Below are 21,755 nucleotides of genomic sequence, written 5' to 3'. Positions count from 1 at the left end.
GTGGCTGACAGGAAGAGCAGCCCTGCGTTTGTGCCTCGTGGAGCATGCATCTCTGCTGTCCATTGACTCACCATGTGAGCAAGTGTTTCTCTGGTAACCCTCCTTCCCCCAGGTACATGGCTAAAATAACCGCGCGTGTTTGCATCAGCACAGGAGTCACTAGGAGGGAAAAGTACTTGTGCTTTCCTGTGTGCCAGGGTCCTGCAGCAGCTAGCAGCTTCGCAGTGCTTGGCTTCCAAGAGAAGCCAGAGAAACTCGCGTGAGATTTCTGTGGGACGCAGCACTGTCCAGACCTGGGGCAATGCCACTAACGACCGTTTGACCAGAGAGAAGAGAAAAAGAGGGGCGTGACTAAAAGTAGGTGCTTTGCCCAGGAAGAGCTCTCTCTCTCTCTCTCTCTCTCTCAAGAGGTTTTAGGTAAGCCTGGCACCAGTGACTCACGCCTGTCATCCCAGCCACTCAGGAGGCTGATACCTGAAGATCCCAGTTCAAAGCCAGCACTGGGAGGGAGAGTCCATGAGACTCTTATCTCCAACAAATTGCCAGAAAACTGGAAGTGGTGCTGTGGCCCAAGTGGTAGAGCGCCCTTGCCTTGAACACCGAAGCCCAGGGACAGGCCAGAGTTCAAGCTGCGGCACTGGCAAGGAAAAAGTTTGAGGTAAAGCTAGGACCTCCCAAAGCCAACAGAGTAGAGTTTTGTTTGTTTTTATTTTGTTCTCTTTTTTTGTGACGGTCCTGCCACTTGAACTCAGGGCCTGGCTTCCATCTCTTAGCCTTTTTTTTTGCTCAAAGCTGAAGCTCTACCACTTGTGCCACACCTCTAGTTCCCTGCTTTTGGCTGGTTAACTGGAGATGGGAGTCTCAAGAACTTTCCTGTCTGAGCTAGCTTTGAACCAGCGTTTCAGCCTCCTCTCCGAACCCTCCCGTTCCATCCTCCTCATTGGGTAGGATTAGGGACATGACCACAGGTGCCCAGCTTGCTGGGAAACCTTTATAGGTATTGCTATTTACATATACTAATTTGTTTATTTTCTGTTGGTCCATTGTGGGGCTTGAACTCAGGGCCTGGGCGCTGTCCCTGAGCTTTTTTGCTCAAGGCTAGCGCTCTACCACCTGAGCCACAGCAGCCTCACGGGCTTTTCCTGCGTGGCTTTGAACCGTGAGCCTCAGATCTCAGCCTCTGGGTCTCTGGGATGACTGGCGTTAGCCGCCAGCACCCGGCTTTGCACATAGGAATCGGATGAAGCGGTAGCTCTGTCACTGGCAAGTTTATTAGTGGTGCTTTTCATCTCTGCTTGTACTGTTTCCTTCCACACCGCACCTTCTCCCGAGGGCTTGGCCATCCCATCCGGTCTGGGACATCCGGCCTTCCAGCCATCTTCAGTCAGTGTGTGGGGGATTTTGAAGTTGATTCTGCATCTTCTTTTTGCTGAGCAGTCTGGATCCTAGTGTTTAACGGGCTGAGTGATCTTGGGTGGGAAAGCCTCGGAGGCATTTTTGGCTCATTGAGAAGGACATAGTTAATCTCTGGCCACAATCTTAAAAGCTTAAATTTTTTTTGAAAACAAAAACACACATGTTCCCTGCCTTCCTAGCCTCACATTTTCCAGTCAGGACCACGATGCTATACTTCCTTTTGTTAGACCTTTTACTTCACCAGGTTGCTTATTTAGACCTAATTTTACCTGTATGCAAATCCACAGAGTGGCTGGGTAGGAATGCACCTCAGGATTTGTTTGTGTTACTGGCCTGCTCTGTGGCCTCAGGACATTTGCTTCACAACCAGCCACCGTGGAGAAAGTTCTAGCTGAGAAACTTTCACAGGTTTTTTTCCCCTCACTTGCACATACCTACTGGCGACCTCAGTGACCTTGAACAAATTACCTGGTGTTAACACCAGTAATACTTATTACCTACTTATTTCTCACCCTTGCTACAAGATTCAGAAGACACATTCAAATAGATCACAAAGTATATTACAGTTAACTCCAGATCTATGCAGACTTTATGCCTTGAAAATATTTTCTTGTGGCCAGGCACTGGTGGCTTGTGTCTGCAATCCCAGCTACAGGAGGCTGAGATCTGAAGATCATAGTTCAAAACCAGCCCAGGCAGGAAAGTCTGTGAGGCCCTTATCTCGAAGTAAATACTAGAAAACTGAAGTGGAGCTTTGGTTCATGTGGTAGAATGCAAGCTAGCCTTGAACAGAAAACTCAGGAAGAGCATCCAGGCCATGAGGGCCAGCATCAAAAAAGTAAAGTAAAAATTAAACATTAAAAAATCTTATTCAGCATATGTTTTACCTCCATTTTGAAAATAAATCTTGATGTAAATGTTGGTTGTGATTAAGAGGAGAGTTGTGATCATTTTCTGCCAGGTTTTATCCATGCTCTGTGTATTTTTTCCTTGGCTTTTGAGTACTCAGTTGTGCATGTTGTTTTTTCTTTCTTTTCTGTGTGTGCCAGTACTGGGGTTTGAACGTAGGGCCTTGCTTGCTGGCTTATTAGCATTTTTCGCTCATGGCAGGTACTCTACCACATGAGCCGTGCCTCTACTTGTGGCATTTTGCTGGTTCATTGGAGATAAATGTGTCATGGACTTTCCTGCTGGGGCTGGCTTTGAACCGGAATCCTTCGATCTCAGCTTCCTGAGCACCTGAGATTGTACAGGTGTGAGTTACTGGTGCCTGGCTCTCTCATTTTCCTTGGTAACTTCTCTTCATGTCCATCCTTCCCTTTCTTCCACACCGTGTCTCTGCGTTCTGCCGGTGTGAAGGAGTTTGTGCTTCCTGAAATTCGAGATCAATGCCTTCATGTAATAGACGTTTCAGATTTGATCTGACTCCTTGCACTCTCAATAATATGTGGCGATTTCATTTAGGCTGATTCATGCCCCAGTGACTTATTTCTTGCTGTTGTTAAATGGTCCATTGTAGAAATAAACAGGGATTTGTTTGTGTGCTTATCTGTTAATGGACATTTGGGTTTGACTCTGGGGCTGATGTATCTTCGCTTTTACAAAAAGAGGCCAACAGTTTCCAAAAGATAGTCTCACTGACTTATTTATATTTTTGACAGTAATGGGATTTGAACTCAGCACTTTGCCAGGCTAGCATTATACTGTTCTGCCCTATTTCTCCCTCCCTCCCTCCTTCCATCTTTCCTTCCTTCCTTTCTTTATCCCTCCCTCCCTCCTTCTTCCCTTCCTGTCTTCCTCTTCTTTCCTACCACTAGAATCTGAACTCAAGGCCTTAAACTTGCTATGCAGGTATCCTCTGTCCTTGGAGCCGTTCCTCCAGCTTCCTCTTTTTAAAATTCTTTTATGGGGGGGGAGGGAGGGATTTGAACTCCTCAAGGCCTGGGCTTTTGAGTGGTGTTCTACCGGTTGAGCCACACCTCCAGTCCAGCGCTTTTCAGAATAATTAGACAAAGAGTCTTGAGACTTTGTTGCCCGGGCTAGTCTTAAACCTGGATCCTCATATCTGTTTTGTGAGTAGCTGGGGTTACAGGTATGAGCCGCTGGTACCTGACTTTCTGGCTCCTTCTTTCTAGTGACTTTTGAAAAGTAGGAGTTGTTACTTTGCATGAAGCCCAGTTTATGCATTGTGTTCTTTTATAGATTGTGCTTCTTTTTTTGGGGGGTGGTGGTGGTCCGGTTGTGGGGCCTGAACTCTGGGCCTGGGCGCTGTCCCTCAGCTCTTCAGCTCAAGGTTAGCACTCTACCACTTGAGCCACAGTGTCACTTCTGGCTTTTTTTTCTGCTTATGTGGTACTGGGGAATCGAACCCAGGGCCTCATGCATGCAAGGCAAGCGCTCTACCACTGAGCCACCTTCCCAGCCCTAGATTGTACTTCTGATGGCATACTTAAGGATTCTTTGTGACTCAGGGTCACAAAGATTTTTCTGTTTTTTTTTCCTAGAAGATTGATAGCTTTAGGTTTTCGATTCAGATCTATACTTGTTTTGTGTAAATTGTTATATGAAGGAGCATCAAAGTTTATTTTCTACATACAGAAATACAGTTCTTTCAACATTGTTTATTAAAAAGAGTACTTTTCCTCTATTGAATTACCTTTTCCCTGTCTCTAAAATCTGTTTTTATGTTCCTTTCTACTGTATCCATTGACTTTCTTAACTAATTACTGCAAACTAAATGAAGAAGAACTAGGTCCAGTTCTTTGTTTGGCTGCATGCTGGGCAGATGTTCTACCACTTGAGCCACACTTCTAGCTTGTCTTTTTGCTGGTTATATTACAGGTGGAGGCTCTTAGACTTTTCTGCCCAGGGCTGGCTTTGAACTGTGATTCTCTGTATCTCTGCCTCCTGAGGAGTTCAGATTACAGCCCTGAACCACTGGCGCCAGGCCAAATCCAGTTCTTTTTTTTTTCTTTAATGTTGGTCATGGAAGCTTGAACTCAGGCCTGGGCACTGTCCCTGAGTCTCTCACACTCTGCTGCTTTGAGTCACAGTACCACTTCTGGGTTTCTGGTGGTTTTAATTGGAGATAAGAGTCTCCACACCAGCCCAGGCTGGCTTTGAATCACGATCCTCAGATCTCAGCCTCCTGAGTAGCCAGCATGACAGGCGTGAGCCACCAGCGCTCAGCTTAAATCCAGTTCTTGGTAGTGTGTTTTTGCCACATTTAATAAAACTTCCTTAAAAAAATCCTTCCGCAGTGTGGAAACTTTCCAGACTTAAACATTCCATCATCGTTTCCTTTGTCTTTTATTTATTTTCAGTAGTTGTACTGAGGGGTTTCATTTCAACAAGACTTTCCTTTGTATATGCTGATGTTATAAGAATAAACCGAAACTTCCTGTTTGAGAAACTTCAAAGCCTTTAGATGGTTTTCTTCATTTCTCTCTTTGGAAATGCTCTAGCCTAGATCTTCCCCTTTGATTTATTTTTCTGGTGCTTTTAGTCCCTTTCTTTTGTTATTTATTTATTTACTGACTGACTTATTGACTTAATTTTGTGCTGGTCCTGAGGCTTGAACTCAGGGCCTGGGCACTGCCCCTGAGCTTTTTTTCTCAAGGCTGGTGCTCTGCCACTGGAATTACAGTCCACTTTGGCCTTTTTGGTGTTTTGTGGCGAGTTACAGGGTTCTCATGGATTTCCTTCCTGGGCTGGCTTTGAACAGCCATCCTCCAGACCTCGGCCTCCTAAGTAGCTGGCATTGCAGGCATAACCACAGCGCTCGGCTTGCTTTTTGAGGTAGCTACTGGAGTGAATGCACACTGAACTCACCCGCCTGGCTGTGCGCTGGGGCAATCCCGAGGACCTGTTACAATTCAGGGTTGATTCTGTCTGCACAAATCCCTCATCCTCCATCCTGACAGCCTGGCAGCAGTGTGCTGGGGCTCCGGGCTCACCAAGATCGCTTCTAGCATGTTCTTTCTCAGCCAGCTTCATACAGAGGGCATCCGTCGGTTTCTGTTTTTATTTTTAGTGTGTGTGTGTGTGTGTGTGTGTGTGTGTGTGTGTGTTTAACAACATCTCACTTATCAGGAACTTTCTAGAAGCTATCCCTATCTTTATACCTGAGAGAGCCAAATACAGAATTGTAACCATTGCGCTCCAGGGAGACACTGTAGCCCTAACGTAACACAGTTAATTTGTAACATATTTACCCTCTGGGCTCTTTCTGTCTTTAGCTGTTAGTTCATCTAAAGTTGAGCTGTGGGTCTTTCCTTTTATGGAGGCCAAGGCACAAAGCTCTCCCTCACTGTCTGCAGGGAGTCCTGACACCCAGAGGCAGCGATTGCACTCAGCGTGGACTCCACCGAGGGGCAGCAGGGGGCCTGGAAACTTCTGGTAGTCTCTCTCAGGTCTGTGTCTGCAGTACCTGCTTTCCTTCTTGCCTTTTCTCCATTCTTTTTCCTTTTCCCATTTCTTCTTTCCTTTTTTTCTTTCTTTTTTGTTTTGTGCCAGTCCTGGGCCTGAACCCTGTCTCACATCTCGTGTTCACCACTTGCGCCACAGCTCCACATCCAGCCTTTTTGTGTTTCCTTAGAGATAAGAGTCTCATGGACTTTTCTACCCAGGCTGCCTTTCAAACTGGAATCCTCCAATCTCAGCCTCCCGAGTAGCTGGGATTAAGGCACGTGCCAGCAACAGCAGGCAGAATTAAGTAGCGCAGAGCTGTGTAATAATGGCATTGCCTGGTCTGAGCCTGGTGTCTGTTCCTGCTCAGGACAGAAGATTCCAGATTTGTTCAGTTACTTCCCTGCTAGACTGTGGTCTTCATCAGAGCACTGTGGTACTTAGCTCTCCACGGCCGTTATCTGTAACGGCAGGCAGTGAGCGGGTTCACTGTGCTGTCGGTATTTATGTCTCCACCATCGCCGCACTGTCCTCCGGCTTTCACATGTCCATGAAGCCAGGAGTTCAACCTGGAACACAGCTCACTAGTAAGTTCTAGTTCCGGGCATCTGCGAGATGGTGCTGACATCTAGGTGGAAGGCCCAGAGAGCACTTCAGCACTTCAGCAAGCCCAGCGCCTGTGGGCACGCCAGTAATCCCAGCTGCACAGGAGGCTGAGCTCTGAGGATCCCAGCTCAGCATCAGTCCAGCAGGAAAGTCTATGAAATTCCTTATTTTCTTTTTTTTTGTTTTTTGTTTTTTGCCGGTCATGGGGCCTGAACTCTGGGTCTGGGCGCTGACCTTCAGCTCTTCAGCTCAAGGTTAGTGCTCTACCACTGGAGCCACAGCGCCACTTCTGGCTTTTTCTGCTTATGTTGTGCTGAGGAATCGAACCCAGGGCCTCATACTTGCAAGGCAAGCACTCTACCGCTGAGCTACCTTCCCAGCCTCGAAATTCCTTATTTTCAAACAATCACCCAGAAGTGGAGCTGTGGCTCAAGTAGTAGAGCACCAGCCAGCCTTGTGTGACAAAGGTAAAGGACAGCATCAGGTCCTGAGTTCCTGAGTTCAAGCCCTAGGGAAGGAAGGAATGAATGAACGCGAACTAAAGAACTTCATCAAATAGTGAGATATTCCAGAAAATGATGTGAGTCCCCAGAGGACAGGAAAGGCAGGATGACGTCTGATTTGTGGAAAGGTTTCATTGGACTGTGAGGATAGGAGCAATGAGAGCGTGGCTGAGAAGCTTGAAGGTGAAGGTACTCATTACAGTGAGATTTATGATCATAAAGACTGGAAACATTCAGCGGCCGGCACCGGGGCGCTGGTTAATTGAATTGTAATTTGGGCACCAGATGGACTTTTATATGGCCATTAAAAGTTTTTCATGGTCTGGCACTGGTAGTTCATGGCTGTCATCCTAGCTACTCAGGAGGCTGAGATCTGAGGATCCTGGTTCAAAGCCAGCCCAGGCAGGAGAGTCCCTAAGACACTAATCTCCAGTTAACAAGCAAAAGGCTGGAAATGGAGCTGTGATTGAAGTGATAGAGTGCCAGCTTTGGAAAAAACAAAACAAAACATAGCTGAGGACAGCACCCAGGCCCTGAGTTCAAGCCCCAGGCCCAGCACACACACACACAGTCTTCTCACAATTCATTTACCCTAAAAGAGATAAGATGTTCAGTCCTGCTCACAAAAACCTACAAATCTAGAACCTGTTCCTGTCTGTCTGGTAAACACTGATGTTATTATAAGGTGCTGAGTTCGGGTGAATTTTCAAACGACCCCCCTAACATTTTCTTCTATCAAACCTGAGTGAGAAGAAACCCAAATTTCTCTTGGAATAGCGCGAACTATTCTAGATCTTTCCAGTGGAGGAGGTAATTGCGATTTCCATTTGGTATCCTGTCCTTGGCAGGCTTGTTTCTGTGGCTGAGGGACCGGAAGGTGCTAGAAGCCCTCTGAGGCCGGTTGCCTGTTTGCAGCACAGGGCAGAGTGAGCCGTAGGCCCTGACCCACTTGGATGGGGTGGGGAGGGACTGCGTTCATGAAGTCAGGACCTAGCGCTTTCACTTCGCTTTTCCATCCAAGGCGGGTGCTCTACCACTTGGGTTACACCTTCACTTCTGGCTTTTTGGTGATTTAAAAAGTCCGAGAGACTCTCAGGACTTTCTGCCCAGGCTATCCTCTGTGATCCTCAGATCTTAGCCTCCTAAGTAGCTGGGATAGAAGTGTGAATCACCAGCATCCAGCCCAGAAAACTAGTTGTTCCCCTCACCACCACCCCCAGCTGCTTTATGGCCGTATCTTTGATTCTTTTTCTTTTCTTCTTTTTCCTATGCCCATTCTGGGACTTGAACTCAGGGCATGGGTGCTGTCTTTGAGCCTTTTAGCTCAAGGCTAGCACTCCATTTCTGGACTTTGGCTGGTTCATTGGAGGTAAGAGTCTCACAGCGGATAGAGATCATTTTTTTAGGTAGTATTTACTAGCAAGCCACACAAGGCATCTAGTTTCTAGAACTTGATGGGCTCTGTGTTTAGTGTTCTGACTCATTTCTCGGGAGCATGAACTCACAGCAGAGCCAAGCGTGACATGGTGCAGGAAAGATCCTTACTCTTCCCTTTGCCATCTGGGTCACAGGCTACCAGATCCCTCCACTGTTCAAAGAGCGTGACTGATGTCTAACGCATTTCCCCAGACCCACATGACAAGCCTTGCCTTTCACAAACCGTGTGAGCCTGTTTCTAACTTTCACAGAACAGTTAGCAAGATATGGTGTGTCTTTGCCAAGAAGACTAAGGGAACGTTGTCTTCTGGGTGTCTGAAGAAGCACCGGAAGCGTTCTGGTTTGGGAAATTGTCAGCTTCACCTTGAACACGGTGCCCCTTGTATCACGAGAGTTTAGGACAGCCCACATAGCAGTCAAAGTGTCCCAGACTCTGGTACTGAAATAGGTTAAAAAGTAAATTAAAGCATTGAGACACATCTCTTAGACTGCTGATGTATTTATCTAGGGAGATTACATTATTCTTTATGCATTCTCTGGAGAAAAAATGTGTATCTGTGGACAGGCATGTTAACTTGTGGAGAAAATGGTCTTAATAAGATGCTGGTAGTGGGCTATGAAATCATGTTCACACAGCCTGCCCATGATGAGCTGGTGCTATGTCTGATTAGTGCACATTTGCATATAGCTTGCCTTCCTGTAGCCCAAAAGTAGGTGAAATTTAGGTGTGGTTTACCTACTGTAGAAAGAATTCAGGGCTAATATTTTATAGATTTCTATTGCTGAAGTAAAACTGAGGTTTGATACCCTGCATCGCTCACATCCATCCATCCACCTGCCTGTCCATTCATCCATCATTCATCCATGCACCCACATCCCATCCACCCATCTATCCATCCACCCATCATCTGCCACCCACCTACCCACCCATCATTCATCTATGCACCCAACCGTCCATCCATCCAGCTAGCATCCATCTATCCACTTGTCTATCATCTGTCCATCCGTCTACTATCCACCCATCTATCCATCCACCCATCATTCATCTATGCACCCAACCATCCATCCATTCCGCTACCATCCATCTATCCACTCGTCTATCATCTGTCCGTCTACCATCCACCCATCTATCCATCTACTCATTATCCATCCACCCACCCATGCGCCTAACCATTCAGCCAGCCACTCACACAGCCATCTGTCTGTCCATCATCTGTCCATCCACCCACATCTCCATCCACCCATCTACCATCCATCATCCATCCATGCACCCGACATCCATCCATCCAGCTACCCATCCATTTAGCCACTCATCTATCATCTATCCATCCATCCACCCATCCATTCATCATCTATCCATCCATCTACCCACTCATCTGGCCAGCCCCCGTCCATCCACAGTCCATCTACCCATCCATCCACCCATTCCATCCATCCATCTTTCCACTTAACACCACCCACAAAACACATTAAATAAACTATGGCCCAGTAAACACTATTTACATGCATATACACACAAATATATATAGAAATAGCGTTCACTAGGAGATGGGTGTGCATGTGTGCATGCATGTGCTAAAGTCAAAGGGGTGTTTCCGACTCTGCTGGATTGGAACCATGTTCCTCAGATCTCAGCCTCCTGAGTAGCTGGGATTGCAGATGTGACCACCAGACGCCCAGCTTAGACTGGAATAGTTCCACCTCAGAGCATGTGCACACTTGTCCTGATGGCTAAATTTTAATTTACGGTTAACCTGTACTTGCTGTTATTCAGAGTTGCCCGAGATGAAACACATTGGATTTTTCCATTCTGTCTTCACATTTCATGCCTTTCTCTCATTTGCTTCTAGTTAAGTAATAACTTTTGGGAGCCAAGATACTTGGTTACTTTGTTTCTGCTGTGAGTTGAGAGACTGTTTATAAACTCAGTCACATGATGCCATTCCTCTTGGGAGGACTGAGCATTCTTTTTATCTTTTCCAATGGAGAATATTTACCATTGCTCTCTATTTCCTGGCTGCATTTGTGGGATTTTAAACTTAAAAATTCAATGGATTAGTCAGGCCCCAGTGGCTCACGCCTGTCATCCTAGCTACTCAGGAGGCTGAGATCTGAGGATCGTGGTTTAAAGCCAGCCCTGGGCAGAAAAGTCCATGAGAGGGCTGGGAAGGTGGCTCAGTGGTTAAAGTGCTTGCCTTGCATGCCTGAGGCCCTGGGTTCGATTCCTCAGCACCACAAAAGCAAAAACAAAAAAGCTGGAAGTGGCGCTGTGGCTCAAGTGGTAGAGCGCTAGCTTTCAGCTGAAGAGCTGAGGGACAGTGCCCAGGCCCAGAGTTCAGGCCCCACGACCGGACCCAAAAAAAAACAAAACAAAAAAAAGAAAAAAAAAAAGAAAAGTCCATGAGACTCTGATCTCTAATAAACCATCAGAAACCAGAAGTGGCGCTGTGGCTCAAGTGGTAGAGCGCTCGCCTTGAGCTGAAGAGCTGAGGGACAGTGCCCAGGCCATGAGTTCAAGCCCATGACCGACAAAAAGAAAAAAATTCAATGGATTAGCATTTGTGGCTTGAACTCAGGGCCTGGCTTCTGTCCCTGAGCTCCTTTTGCTCAAGGCTAGTGCTCTACCACTGCGACACAGCTCCATTGCCGGCTTTTCTCATGGTTACTTGGAGATAAGAATCTTACAGATTTTTTTGCCCAGGCTGGCTTTGAACTATGATCCTTTAGTTCCCAGCTTCTGAGATCTGGATCATGAATGTAGATTATTGACATGAGCCAGCAGCTGGCCCCAGTTTTCCAAGAAGCTGGACTGGATTGTAATTATAGTATTTACCAAAGAAGTTGTTGGGTGACTTTGTTTTATTAGAAAAAGAGATCCACTATTCAGAAGAAAATGTGAAATATCCAGTATACTTGTTATGAATTATTTAGTCTTTTGGGAAATGCAGTGTTTGGTAATTTTCCACATCTCTTTGAGTTTATTTGGCATTTAATACTTTACCATTTGTTCGGCATGAGATGGTAGTTCATCTTGAATAACGTGTGTGTGTGTGTGTGTGTGTGTGTGTGTGTGTGTATGTGTGTGTAAGTGTGTGTACGTGTATACTGGGGTTGGAACTCAAAGCCTCACATTCTCGCTTGTCTTTTTCACTCAGGGCTGGTGCTTTACCACTTGAGCCACACAGCTCCACTTCTGGCATTTTCCTGGTTAATGGAGAAAAGAGTCTCAGGAACTTTCCTGCCCAGGACTGGCTTTGAACCTCAGTCCTCAGATAGATTTTAGCCTCCTGAGAAGCTGACAGAATAGAAAACTAGCTTAAAGACATAAGCCTCCAGTACCCAGCTTTGAATGATTAACTTCTTATCTGTGCTATACTTACGCTGTTTACTGTAGGATTTTCAATTTAAATAATAGGAATTAATACTAAAGTCCAAAAAGATTTTTAGAAAATTGACATCAGCTCAGCACTGTGGCTCATGCCTGTATTCAATCCAACCTACGCATGAAGCTGTGATCTAAGGACTGTGATTTGAGGCTAACCAGTCAGACATCAATGAGACATTTCTCTCCAATGAGCCAGCAAAAAACCAGAAGTGGTGCTGTGGCTCAAGTGGTAGAGCACCAGCCTTAGGCTAAAAAGCTCAAGGATAGCACCTAACCCTGAGTTCAAGCCCCAGGACCAATACAAGGTAAAATGTGTGAGAGAGTCAGAAAGGGGTCATGGCAGCGTGGCTGGCGACTGGTGGCAATATTTGTGAGGCCACAGCCTCTTTGTCTCCAACCTGGGAGACCAGGAGGTCATAGGTCAGAAGGTGATAGGTTAATGGTCTTTTGCCATAGGTTAATGGATTTTGCTGTTGAATTGTATGTGGCCAGTTTGAGAGAGGAGAAGAGAGAAAAGTTGTGTTTTGTTCCATGTGGAGATTACCTAGAAAGCCCTTAGAAATAAAGATTTGAACAACTTGACACATGCTGGAGGTCTGAGGATTGTGGTTCAAAGCCAGCCTCGGCTGCTGTCTGTCTCCAGTTAACCAGTGAAAAGCCAGAAGTGGAGCTGTGGCTCGAGTAGCAAGTGCTAACCTTGAGCAAAAAACGAAGAGACAGGCCATCAGTTCAAGCATGGACACGTGTGTGTGCACATGCACACACAATTGAAGCATATATAATGTGACTTCAAAATTCTGTAGCAGGTTTTATCTTAACAAGGTACTTGATCCGCAAATGACAACTTTTCTCTCTGTAGTTTGGCTAGGTGGGTCATTACGTTATCATACTCATAATTATATATTCTTTTTTAGAGAAAGAAACCAAAGACCCCTTACACAATCTATTTTAAGAAGAAAATACACACATAGGCACAACAAAATGGTCATTACTTCCAGTGTATAAAACATTTAATTTAAAAAGTAAATGCAGTGACTCTTACACACTTTACAAAGAGGTTCTGTGCACCTTCACCAGCACCTACTTCTTGTACCTTTGTAAAAAGTAAAATAAAAATCCTAGGAGTCTTGTTGCCTAGCATGAGCAAAGGCATTTTGGGGCCTTCCACTTTCCTTTCTATGTGTCTGTACTGGACTTGAACTCAGGACCTCACATTCAGACTTTTTCTGCTCAAGGCCGGGGCTCTACCACTTGAGCCACAGCTCTACTTCGGTTCCTTGCTGGTTAGTTGGATTTAATCTGCCTGGGCTGGCTTTGAACTGCAACCCTCAGATCTCAGCCTCCTAAGTAGCTAGGATTACCAGTGTGAGCCACCAGCCTCAGTAACAACACAAAAGAAAACATGGGAAGGATATAGCACTGTGAAGTACACCCTGGTTTACCGGTGTAAGCCTCTGCCCTTCTGGCTTCGACGGGATGGACGTGTGGTAAAGGTGATAAGGTGCGTGCCTGCGTTGTGTAATGCTGATGTTATGCTCACCCCTCTGTCTCGCTGCGGTAGGACGCAGCAGACAGGCTGGTTAGCGTTGCTGCTTCTTGTCAATCACGTAAACAAGGGGAACCCTCAGATTCAGTGTCAGCCTTCCCTGCAAATCTTTGCCCCCTCAGGGTTTTAAGTTGTTTGCACCATTTAAAGCATAATTGATTGCTTCTGTGTCAGAGTTTTCTAAGCCATCTTCCTTGTTAGTTTGTCTGCCTGTACCAGACTTAATCTGGACCTGTGAGGGAGATACAGTAAGCCCTGTACAAGGATAAACAAGGAAAAACCCTCCGGGAAGCCAGGCACCAATTGTCACGTCTGTAATCCCAGCTACTCTGGAGACTGAGATCTGAGGATCGTGGTTCAAAATCAGCTTTACCTGGAAAGTCTGTGAGAGACTGATCTCCAATGAACCACAAAAAGCTGGAAGTATAGCTGTGGCTCAAGTGGTAGAGTGGCAGCCTTGAGCAAAAAAGCACAGGGCCAGTGCCCAGACACACGCACACACACGTACACACACACACCTTCCAGGAAATACCTGTAAATGACTATGAGGTAAACATAATAAAACATTGGTTTGTGTGTATGTGTGTGCACACACATGCATACAAGTAAATATTGGGACTTCAACCCAGCTCCACTTTCTGTTTTTCATTTATTTTTGCCCTTTTAAACGTATTAAAAGGTTTTTTCCTCTCTACTTTTTTAAACAGGGAGTGCAAAAGTCATTATGCTATTTGAAATTAGTTCATGTTAGGTTTCCATAAAAAGAATCCCTTGCTGACTCTTTGTAGCTTACTCTTTGTAGATTTATTTGAAAACTGGTTTTCTGAGACCATTAGAAAAAATAAAATAATGGCAAAAGTTTAAAATGCCTCTGCAGAGACTTCAAGTCACAAACTGTCAGGTCTTTGTTACACACACACACCCCACACACACTTGAGTTCTCTGTTGTTTTGCTTTTTGTCTGGAAGCAGTATTAAGGAACAGATGGTTAATTGCCACAGGGAAGCTGGATAATGGAGTTTGAGGAGCTCAGAAGAGGTTAATGAGAACAATCTGTGCTGGTTACAAGATTTTTTTTTTTTTTCCCCACTCCACCCACCCACCCAGGATAATCGGGAAGTACTTATTACAGTCAGTATTTGGGATTTCATTTGTGTTAAACAAAAATACAACATAAGCCGGGGGCTAGTGCTCACGCCTGTCATCCTAGCTACTTACAAGACTGAGGTCTGAGGGTCCTGGTTCAAAGCCAGCCCCAGCAGAAAAGTCTTAAGAGACTCTTCTCTCCCATGAACCAGCTGGGAGTGGAGATGTGGCTTACATGGTAGAATGCTAACTTTGAGTGAAAGGTACAAGTCCCAGTACAGACATTAAAAAAGGCAGAAAGCCACATCCTTGTTTGAATTAGAATATTTTTTTTAAAACAATTCTACACCCCCCTCCCCATTTCTTCGTGGTAGGGCTTAGATTTGTTTTGTGCGTTTAGATTACACACTTAGTGTGTCAGATTCGCCCAGGGAACTTCTTCCCTGTTATTTATTAAACGTCCTGGGTTTTCCACTCAGGACTTGGCCCCAAAAGAAGAAACGAAACAAGACCCCATGATGTGGCAGACAAATGGGCCATAGCAGCTGAGCTGGGAGCCGCCACACATCATTTCAGACTCTCAGGAAAATGCTTTCCACCTTCGTGTCTTTGAAGTGGCTGCCTTTGAAGTTTACTTAGGTTAAACGTAACTTGAATTTTTCCTGATTAGAAAGTAGCTCTTGTGTGTGTGTGTGTGTGTGTGTGTGTGTGTGTGTGTGTGTGTGTGTGCGCGCGCGCATGCATGCGCACGTGCACTGGTACTAGGACTTAAACATAGGCTTGCACTCTCATTTGACTTTTTCAGTCAAGTCTGGTTCTCTGTTTGAGCCACACTTCCACTTCTGGCTTTTTGCTGGTTCATTGGAGATCAAAAGTCTCATGGACTTTGCTATTCCGGCTGGCTTCAAACTTTGATCCTCATGTCTCAGCCTCCTTAGTGGCTAGGTACAGGTGTGTGCTACTGGCACACACTCTGATTATATTTGTAATTCCCGTAACAGCTTTCTAATCAAGTCATCTAAATTTTGGGTCCCTGAACTCTGTCATCTGCTTAAATTAAGATGGAAAAGCCTTGAAAACGTACAGTCATATACAAGGGTATACTTAATGAAGGCTTACTGAAAATCTACCGGATATATGTTATCTCTCTGATGTGAACGCTATTGTACTAGACTTTTTTTTATTATTGTTACTAGATATTAGCTATGTCTCATAAATGTTAATGGAAAGTTATTGGAAAATGAAAAGACATGGATTTCTTTCCATTAACCAGAAAGAAAAATCTTTATCTTCCTCTTTATAAACCCTGCCTTACTTTAAATAGGATTAAATGGTTTTGTGTTTCTCACTTCCCTGTTCTGTCTGTGTGTGTGTGTGTGACAGTCTGAGACTTGAACTCAAACACAAGGCCTGGTACTGTCTCTTAGCTAGAGCTCTACCACCTGAGCCACCATTGCATTTCTGGCTTTCTGGTTGGAGAGTCTCATGGCCTTTCCTTTGAACTGTGATCCTCATATCTCAGCCTCTTGAGTAAGGGGGATTACAGGCCAGAGCCATCAGTGCTGGACTACACTGCCCTCTCTACCCAATGAAATGGCTCTTAGCGCCATAGTGAACTCTCCACAGAAAGCCTGCCTTCTCGTTTCCACAATTATTTTATGCCAGAACATTACATTTAACATGTAAGATTTAAAATGCCTTTCCTGTTAACACTATATATTGCTTTTGGCAGAACTGAATTGTTTGGTAATAAATGTAAGTTTAGTTTCAAAGAAAACACTTTGTTCCCATTCTTCATTAGAAAAAAAAAGCTTTAAGCCGGGCGCTGGTGGCTCACGCCTGTAATCCTAGCTACTCAGGAGGCTGAGATCTGAGGATCGCGGTTCAAAGCCAGCCCGGGCAGGAGAGACCGTGAGACTCCTATCTCCAATAAACCACCAGAAAACCGGAAGTGGCTCTATAGCTCAAGTGGTAGAGTGCTCACCTTGAGCTGAAGAGCTGAGGAACAGCACCCAGGCCCAGAGTTCAAGTCCCACGACCGACAAAAAAAAAAAGAAAAAAGAAAAAAAAAGCTTTAGGAATATTTGAGATCCATGAAATCATTTTTCTGTGACTACAAAGAGATATACAGAGATAGTCTACCCTACTCCCAAGCCAGGTCCCTGTGGCTCACTCAGGAACCTGAGATCTGAAGATCACAGTTCAAAGCCAGCCTGGGTAGAAAAGTCCATGAGCCTCTTATCTCCAAGTGACCAGCAAAAAGTCAGAAATGGATCTGTGGCTCAAATAGTAGAGCACTAGCCTTGAGGAAAAACTCAGGGAGAGCGTGCATAGGTCCTGAGTTCAAGTCCCAGGACCAGCACTGAGAGAGAGAGAGAGAGAGAGAGAGAGAGAGAGATCCCTGACACAGATAAGCACCCATGTTTTATCTATAGCAGAGTTATTTAGGATTTTAGATTAATTTTCTCTTTGCAATAGACATTTTTTTGGTTGGACATGAGTGTGAATGCTCACTGCTTTGTAAAAAGAGAGACAGAGAACAACCCCTTAGCACCTGCTCCAAGCTAGTGCTTTACCACTTGAGCCAAAACTTCATTTCTAGCCGTTTTTTTTTTTTTTTTTTTGATAGCTGATTGGAGTTAAAAGTGTCTGTCACACACTTTCCTGCCAGGGCTAGCTTCAGACCACATTCCTCAGGTCTCAGCCTCCTGAGTAGACTGTTGTTTTGTGCATGTGCTAGTACTGGGGCTTGAACTCAGGGCCTTGAGCTCTTGCTTAGATTTGTTTGTTTGTTCAAGGCTAATGCTCTACTACTTGAGCCGCAGCTCCACTTCTGACTGTTTGCTGGTTAATTGGACATAAGAGTCTCATGGACTTTCCTGCCCAGACTGGCTTTGAACTGTGATCCTGGATCTCAGGGTTACAGGTGTGAGCAACCAGCATCTGGCCTCTCGTGCTGTGAATAATTTGATACTTTCTATAATAAGAATTTAAGAACTGAAACCTTTGGGGATGTTTTCTGTTTGTAAGAGAAAGAGTTGGGTGTTTTGGAAAGTGGTAAAGATGGTGGATGAACGCTGGTGCTCTCATTAAAGAGAGCTGTTCTGTAAACAAATATGGAAGCATCTTTGAAGGACATAGTCTAAACCCAACAGGTACAAATGCCCCGATTTCTTCCTCACTTTTCTTCATATTATTATCTCATAGAATTCAGCCATGAAGGAGTCAAGTTGTCTTTCTTCTTATCGTGTAAAAGTAATTTTTAAGGTCAACAAGGAAAAGAGTGGCATGATTTTGTTGGTACTTTTTAGCAATAAAAACCTAAGATCTTACCCAGGGCCAGTGGCTCCCGCCTGTCAGCCCAGCCACCCAGGAGGCTAAAATCTGAGGATCATGGTTCAAAGCCAGCCTAGGCAGGAAAATCCAGGAAACTCTTATTTCCAAAAAGGTGAAAGTGGAGCTGTGGCTCAAGTGGTAGAGTGCCAGCCTTGAACAAAAACACTAAGCAAGAGCTCAAGGCCCTGAGTGCAAGTCCTGGTGCTAGCCACACAAAAAGATAGCAGTAAATAAACTGGAGATCCCCCATCAACTTTGTTATAGCCTAGGCCTTAGGCAACTTCAAAATGTCTAACTGTAACTGGTTTGGAAAGAAAAAAAAAAGGTTGTGGTATTACACGTTGTTCTGGCAACATGTAAAAAAGCAAAGCAAGAAATCACCCTAGAACAAGATGGACCTCAAATAACTGCTAAAAAGCCTGAAAGCCCCTTTTCTTTTTCTTTTTTTCTTTTTCACACAGAGGCATAAAAATGTGGATTGAAACCAACTAGAAAGCCCCCCTCCCTCCTCAGAAACCCAGGTCGGCTGAACCCAGGAGTGCCTCCTGGAGGGAAAACGGTCCCTGGGAAAGTGATACGAAACTCTTAAGCGAGTGTGATTTCTCCCTTGATGATTGCAACACAAAACGAGGTCATTCAGCCAGGCACAGCGGCTCCTGCCTGCGATCCAGCCACTCAGGAGGCTGAGACCTGAGGGTCTGGGTTGGAAGCCAGTCTGTGCAGACTCTGCAGTTAACCACCAGCCAAACAGCCAGAAGTGGGTGTGCAGCTCGAGTGGTGGAGCACCAGCCTCCAGGGGAGAGGCCCTGAGTTCAGGCCCCAGTCCGGGGCTGGGGGGAGGGGGGCAAACTTGCCTTTTTTAGCCAGAACTCTAAGAGCACGATGTGCCTTTTTCAGGTGCCTGTGCAGATTGTTCCAGAACAGTGCTCTGCCTTTCTTTAGGACTACCTCACCAGCTCTGGCACAGAGACTCCGCATTCTGAGGTAAGCTGGCCTCTACTTTGAACTGGAAGGAAGGGGTGTCTCTTGGAACATGGAAACATTCCTCATAGGAAAGTTGACAAAGATAGGCAACTGGTTTTCAGATAAATGCCCAGTATAACCTTGGTCACCCTGAAAATCCCCATGATTCAAGCTTCTCATCTGTTCAGTAATGCTTGCCACTGGCTGTATTGAAAGAGGACCCATTGCTGAATGCCACCGGTGGCTCACGCCTGTCATCCCAGCTACTCGAGAGGCTGAGACCCGAGGATCACTGTTTAAAGCCACCTCTGGAAAGAAAGTCTGTGAGACCCTATCTTCAGTGAGCCAGCAAAAAGCCAGAAGTAGAGCTGTGGCCTCAGTGGTAGAGCACCAGCCTAGAGTAAAAAAGCAAAAGCTAATTGACAGTGCCCAGTCCTGGAGCCAAAAACAAAAGAAGGCATCTAAAAACTCTTGAGGAAAGGTTACACAAACACGTGACATGTAAAGGCTACACAAACACGTGACATGTCTGCTTTGTTTAGTCTTGTATGAGTTTTTTTGGATTTGGTGTGCATGCATGTGTGTGTGTGTGTGTGTGCGCGTGTGTGTGCGTGTGTGTGTGTATGTCAGTACTGGGGCTTGAGCTTGGCACTGTCCCTTTTCTTCTCAAGGCTGGTGCTCTACCACCTGTGTCACACTCCACCTTTTTTTGGCTAGTTAATTGGAGGTAGGAGTCTCAAGACTTTCTTACCCTGGCTGGCTTTGAACCCATATCCTCAGATCTCAGCCTGCTGAGATTACAGGCCTGTGTCCCTGGCACCTGGCTTTGAGTTACTGAGATAGTCTCCCCCATAGCCCAGGCTGGCCTCAAACTCCCCCTCCTCCTCCCTCAGCCTTCTGATCGGCGGGCGTAGCTGGGTGTCCCAGCGCTGTCTTTGTAACATTTCGGGGTGACTTAAATGTCTCAGAAGAGAAAACCACTTGCCCTGTTTGTAGTGAGTGACTTACTCGGGAATCAGGCGTTCACACGTTACAGGTGGATGAACTCGTTACGGGCAGTAGCCAGCTAGCGTCTCATTGACATAAGTTATGTGCGTACAGATTTGATTCGATGGTGGCTTTCCAAGGTCTCCCCCTGAGATGGAAAGCAATAGCTTCAGAACCTTCTGGTAATTGCTAGATTATTCAGAGGGACTCACCCTCACTGATTTCAGTTCCTACAAAGACCTTGCCACAAAAGTTTGTAGATATGAAAACACAGTAACCACAAGACCACGGGTGTTTACTGTTAGGTTTTTAAAAGGAGGTAGCCGAGTAAGAACTGCACCAGCACGCATGTGGTATTCAGGTAAGGGGTAGGTTTATTCAGTAGACCTGCTGGGACCAGGCAAGGTTGGCACTCCACGTGGCTGGGAAAGAGAGATGAAAGAGAGAGAAAAGAGCTAGAAAAGAGCAGAGAGCAGAGAGAGCAAGAAATGAACAGAGAGAGCAGAGAGCTAGAAACGAACAGAGAGAGAGAGAGCTAGAAACGAACAGAGAGAAAGGTAAGAACAGAGAGAGAGAGAGCTAGAATAGAACAGAGAGAGAGAGTCTGGGCCTGGGCTAGCCCTTATCTAGGGTATGGGCGGAGAAAGGTGTGGCCACATCAAATTCTGATGTGACCTCAGCAGATGCAGATGTGACTCTTCCAGGAGTTCCAGTTGCCTAGGTAACGCAGGTACTGGGTGGAGACTTTGCTGCGAGGAGGGTGGAGCGGTCCTTACATTTACAGTGAATGGTTTTATTATAACTCCCTTTTTTTGTTTTGTTGGTGGTGTTCCTGGGGCTTGAACTCAGGGCCTGGGCCCTGTTCCTGAGCCCTTTTGCTCAAGGCCAGCTTTCTACCACTTGAGCCACAGCTCCATTTCTGGTTTTATGTATATCTTTATGGAATGCGGGGTTAATTGTCTCATGGGGACTTTTCTGGTTGGGCTGGCTTTGAACCACGATCCTCAGAGCTCAGCCCCTTTTTATAATACAGTTTGGAAAAGAAGAACATAAAAGGTTGCTGGTCACCTGTGGACCACTGCTGGAATCCTCACTACTCAGGAGGCTGCGATCTTAGCACCACAGTTTGAAATCAACCCAAGTAGACAAATCTGTGAGATTCCAGTTAACCAGGCAAAAGCTAGAAGTGGAGCTGTGGCTCAGGTGGTAGAGCACCCAGGCCCTGAGTTCAAGGCCCAGAAGCAACACCAAACAAAATGAAGCACAAAGGAAAAGCAAAGCACGTTGTCGCTTAATTAAAATTCTTGGCAGTTATATTCCAAGCTCTGCTGCTGACAAAGCTGTACCACAGAGACGTCTTTCATAGATAAACTGTTGTTTCATTTGGAGGAGTTTGGTGTCGTGTATACCAGGAGAAGTCGTGGTTTATTTAGGCTTAGCGTTTAGGAATTGTGCAGGTTTGGGCTAGAATCTTTCAATTACTTGGTTTCTTTGGAGCATTCACAGTTATGCAGGTGGAAATGGTTTGACTGACTTAGAATTTACTGCTAAAGGATTTTTAGGTTTTTCTGGGGTTTTCAGTTTTTTAAATTTTCAGAAATGCTCAAAATAACAGCCTTTACTTCCTGACTTAAAATGCAAGGAGAACCTGCCAGACAGTGGAGGCTCATGCCTGTAATCCCAGAACTGAGGATCACAGTTCAAAGCCAGCCAGAACAGGAAAGTCCATGAGAGTCTTATTTCCAGCTGGAAGCGGAGCTGTGGCTCAAGTGGCAGAGCCCCAGCCTTGAACAAAAAAGGGTGAGCAAGAACTCAAGGCTCTGAGTTCAGTACACCCTACCAACACAAACAAACAAACAACCCTGCTCACTTTGCATATCCTACAGCTTCATATAAATGTAAAATAGTGCAAAATTTAAAACGAGAAGATTGGGGGCTGGGCAGGTGGCTCAGTGGTAGAGCGCTTGCCTTGCACGCATGAGGCCCTGGGTTTGATTCCGCAGCACCCCATAAGCAGATAAAGCCAGAAGTAGCTCTGTGGCTCAGGTGGTAGAGCGCTAGCCTTCAGCTGGGGGACAGCGCC

At 45.6% G+C, this 21,755-nt stretch overlaps 1 protein-coding gene across 2 annotated transcripts in view; it reads left to right on the top strand.

Moving 5' to 3' along the window:
• The first annotated feature begins 392 nt into the window (after positions 1-392).
• Positions 393-21,755, top strand: part of Rassf8 (Ras association (RalGDS/AF-6) domain family (N-terminal) member 8) — a 45,880-nt gene continuing 24,517 nt past the window's right edge. The window contains exons 1-2 of one of the 2 annotated variants that reach the window (XM_013036442.1): positions 393-417; positions 18,620-18,706. The gene's annotated coding sequence lies outside the window, so the exon portion shown is untranslated. Of the gene's footprint in view, positions 418-5,799; positions 5,829-18,619; positions 18,707-21,755 lie in introns of those variants that run through there. The other variant, XM_013036443.1, reaches the window with a different exon arrangement.

This window comes from Dipodomys ordii, unplaced genomic scaffold (genome assembly GCF_000151885.1).
Source record: "Dipodomys ordii isolate 6190 unplaced genomic scaffold, Dord_2.0 Scaffold287, whole genome shotgun sequence".
Classification (NCBI taxonomy): domain Eukaryota; kingdom Metazoa; phylum Chordata; class Mammalia; order Rodentia; family Heteromyidae; genus Dipodomys; species Dipodomys ordii.
The sequence above is the reverse complement of the archived record's forward strand: the minus strand, read 5'-3'. Positions and strand labels throughout refer to the sequence as shown.